This window comes from Lygodium microphyllum, chromosome 26, assembly GCF_053477565.2.
Source record: "Lygodium microphyllum isolate KBCC chromosome 26, Lygodium_microphyllum_v1.1.10, whole genome shotgun sequence".
NCBI lineage: Eukaryota > Viridiplantae > Streptophyta > Polypodiopsida > Schizaeales > Lygodiaceae > Lygodium > Lygodium microphyllum.
Genome location: NC_141160.1, coordinates 83,208,608 through 83,213,348, shown reverse-complemented (window position 1 = coordinate 83,213,348; position 4,741 = coordinate 83,208,608).

Genomic DNA, 4,741 nt, shown 5'->3' with positions numbered 1-4,741 from the left:
ACACACACACAGATACTACAAGAGATTAGGCTCATAGGTTTGCCTGTTCTGATATATATTTTTAGAACTTAGTAAAAGTTGAGGGCGCATCTACAATCCTATGAAAAGCCTATCATAAGGTGCATATCCAATATCACTTTATTTCAAATTATCACACGAGTGGTGATCGAGGATAATCCTACAACAAACATGCCCATAATCACATTGGTCATCATAGTGTACATCAGCCTTGGAAATTAGCTGAAAAACTCTTTGTGTACTACATTTATGCACCTTATCTCTAGGCTGAAATGTTCTATTTAAATAGTTGACTACATCAGGTACACACTTCATAGCCTAGTCATCTCTAGCTTCAACTCCTCATAAGTGAGGGTTTTCTTTATGATTGTCTGAGCTCCATTGTGCTTCACTTTTCCATGTCTTGATATAAAAAAGTTATGCATCATGTGTAACCCTATCAAGTGCTAATACCTGGCCACCATCTAACCATACCTAATGATGTTGTAAATAATGACATTTCTATTTTATCTCTACTTGTCATTGAGAAGAAAAAAATGATTTACAAAGAGAGTATCACGCAACTTATTGTTAGATATGTAAAAATGGAGCATCTTTTCCACAACATCTCTTGTGTTCTTAACATAAGCTATGTGAACAAGTGTCATAACTTGATTAGATCACCAGTGCATGGATTGCGTCTCATTGTAAATCTTAAATGTAAATCAATGTAAAATCAATAATTAAAATAACAATATCAAATGAAAAATTCATTAAAGTACTCCTTAAATTGTTGTGCTTGCCATGGAAAAATGAACTTGTGCTTGATAAAGTGCCGAAGACAAGAGGAAACCATGCCAACAAAAGTAGAGCTTCTCATTTGTTGCACTACCAAGTTCTTTCTTTTCTTCTCAACCTCACATGCATCCACGTGCCTTATTGAGACATTTGTAAGTATCTTCACAATCAAGTTCCTATTGTCCATTAAAAGTCTCATCAGGACACATTGCCAACCTATTAATGCCACATCTCTCACAATTGAAATGCTACTTGGGGAATTTGAGAAATTCTAAGCATGCCCATTATTAAGGGGAGACCACGAAAAACTCAGCGAGAAATATAGTAACCATATACTTCTAAGATGACTCATCCCTAATAAGGAATCAAAGGAATGCCCTTTTGGTCCCCACATTTTGTAATGCATTGTAGCCCCAAACCATTGAGGAAATATCAACATTAGAATATAAAGGACAGGGTGGAAGCTCATTCAAGCAACTATAAGAGCCTTAATGGCTAATTGGAATTCAACTCATGATCATTTTAGAGCAAAGACATGTTAGATGGAAATCTCACATTTATCAAATGTATGCAACCCCGACTTTCCTCCAAGTACATGCCATTGTACGAGGAGTCACGCCACAGCTAAGACCTTTCCTTGCTTGACAAAAGCCTCATGGAAGAATAGCTCCATGTTGTAAGACTTAGATTAAATGAAGGAGATGTGGCACTTGATATTGTAGCATATCTAACTCCGTTTACGCAATTGCCACATCTTCTTGACACATATGACACACTCCAATACAATCATGGCTTCTATCAATGGCTCACATTTTAGTGGAGTAACTCTATACCATAATCCACAACACTTGCACATTATAATTTTATATGCAATATGATTTAAATTTATTTAAAGAAAAATAAATAAATAATTCATGCATACCACACCATTAGTATCCCTACAATGCTTGAAAGCATTGCCATATTTTTCAAGTAGGGAGAAAGCAAGCGGAACCAGTTGACTATTAACAACATGATATGGAAGTGATGTAAAACAAGAATTCTCAAAATTTTTAAATTCTCATTGAACTCAATTGCATGTGCTCTCAAAATTTTCAAGTGAATGTAAACAAAGTGATGGCAAAGGATATGATTAAAAAAGCAACAAAGGAGTAGCAAGGAAGCTATGAAATAGATCATGGACACAAGAAATAGTAAAGATATGGATGTGTAGGAATCTCACCAACAACAAAGTCCAAGGGAATGCAAGAAGAAATCCGATATCAAGGAGTTGATTTCTTTAAGTAAATCTCACCTACTATATTAAGCTCTCTACCATTCCAACATGAAGTGCAATGGCTACCAAGATGTTCTGTCATCCCTCAACCTTAAAACTCTTCATCAATAATAGGTTTTTCACAACATCGAATTAAGGCTTAAGGATCGAACATCTCTTATTCAATGTGTAACTTTCTTAAGCTTCCAAACCTTCACCATCCCTCTAATCTCTCTTATAAGGTTGAAAGCCTCATTGTATGATATTGTTGTATTGTTCAAGAGAAAAGAAAGGAAAATCACAATTTTAATAAAAAAGTACGGATGATCACTACACTGTATCTAAGGGTTCTCAAGTTAAGTATGTCTAATTGCCTTGGTCCCTAATCTCCTGTTCGTTTTTTTCATCCCCCTATGTGGGAGATTTTTCTTGATTGCCAAGATCTCACAGGTTGCTTTATTTCTCAAGCATTTCAAGTCGAATGCCAATGGCTACCTCTCACATAGCTATATGTGCTCTCAAGCCTACGAGTGTAGTGAGATTACCTCAATGGCCGATCGAGTACCTTTCTCTCTCAAGTATACCGGTAGCTCCATGATCTAAGATGCAAGCTTAAGCATCCTCAATCCTACACCTTCAAGATCCATGCTCCATAGCCGCACACATGAGACAAGAGAAGAGAAGAGAAGAGAAGAAGAGAGGAGAAGATGGAGAGCTTCTCCACCACAGTCCCTCATCCTCACACACTCACTCCCTCACACTCTCACACTCCCTCTCTCAAGCACATGTATAAGCAAGCAAGAAGAGGAAGAGAAGAACAGGAGAGCCACTTATGACACACACCAAGAATGAGCTTCTCTATTTACTTTTTGGCTTTTATACATGTCCTTATCCTTTTGGGCATCCATCCCCTTTTTTGCATGACCGGCCATCTTGCCAAGGTCCTCTTTTCCTATTCCCTTGTATTTACATTATGCCTTCACCTATGCTTGTCTACTCTTTACAACTTGGACAAGAGGGAGCCTGGTGCTCTTTTACAAAAATTTGAGGGTGCCTTTACATTTTTTTAATGTGCATTTGCCTTTGCCTTGACTTTTAAGGTTGCCCTTGTGCTTTTGGCCTTTTCTTCTTTTATCCTTTTGTCTGGATACCTTTTTCCCCTTTGCTTTGTATTTTTAAAAAATTTTGAATTTTCTTTTGCTTCCTTTTTCTGTGTCTTGTACTTAGGTTAACAGTACCCCCTCCTAGTCAAGTGCCAGTCCCATGGTACTTGTGGACTTTGTTGATGAGGGCTCGGGTGATTAAAGGGTAGTCATGTGAGTTGATGATGGGGTTTTGTGGGGATTGGACATGGGAGAGAAGCATGTCAAAATGGTTGAGGTTGTGGAGACTGGGGGTATATTCTATGGGGTGATGGGGGCCTCTGAAGTCGATGGTTAGATATGGGTTGTCAGATTCACCTAAGAAAGAAAAGAGAGCGCACAACTTGGGGGGTGTGCCTACCTCATTGTGCAGTGCATTGTGTCCATGCTAGTGGAATTAAGAGTTGGGTTGAACCCAAGCATTGGTGTTGTCCCACACTTGAGGACCTAGTTTGTGCATAGGGAAGGTGCGGTGGGTGTAGCTTAGGAAGACACATCTAACCATAGGCGTGAGTGTGATCTCCCTAGGTTGTTCTTGGCCTTGATGTGCCCTAAGTGCAAAGTGGGAGAAAAAGAATTAGGGGATTAGGGACCGATCTGGCTAGCCAAGGTCATTGGATGCACCTAACTTGAGGACCCCTAGGTGCAATGATTGTGACACTCGTCATGAAGTGAGGTGTGCTTTACTACTTTCTAATTGATTTTATTTTCTTTCTTTGCTCTTGTCTTTTCATTTTTTCTCTTTTCTTTCTCTTTTTCTTTTTCTTGTTTCTTTTTTCTTTTCTTTTTCTCTTTTTGTTTGTTTTTTTTAAATATACATGATGAACTAGTCCTCGTGTTCCTAGTCATGGGAGGAAGAGGTTGGGGGCTTAAGAGACTTACTAAGGAAGTTCTTGCTCTCCATGTAGTCCTTTAGATTAATACGTATATTTAGAGGGTTGTTGACAAAAATGGATGACTGCATCTAGTAAATCGGCTATCATTCATGTTCTCTAGTAGGGCCAAGCAAAAGGATGGAAAGAGGGTGGCTCTCATCATGAGTCTAGCCATCTCACAACTATCTATGCCAGCATTCAAATCAAAAAACATAGGCAGTAGGTAGTATTCATGAAAGGTAGAATCTTGCTTAATTGAAACTCTAAGTAATATAAGGTAGTTACAGGTTGTGATGAAAGATGGATCGGGGCAAGAAGAGAATTCAGTAGGAAATGGGAGATGGAGAGCCCTAGGTCATCTTTAGAGAATGTAAGGGCTTCCTTTGGCTTAGTAGCATTTACATTATAGATTTTAGGGAAGACCATGGATGTCAGGGTTAAAGTCCACTCCTACCCTTCTTATGGTATGTATGTTGGGCCATTTCTCTTGTAGGGTAGGGTGCTCCAAAATGACATCCATGCATCCATATTCCCATCCCAAATCTTCTCCTCCACTTTGGCTGTGACTTGTACCCCTTCATGGTCTTGGATGTCAAGATTGTGGGAGAGAAGGAAGGAGTCTCACTTGAAGCTTTCTTGCTTGCACAATGGGGGAATACACACAGAGGTGGAGG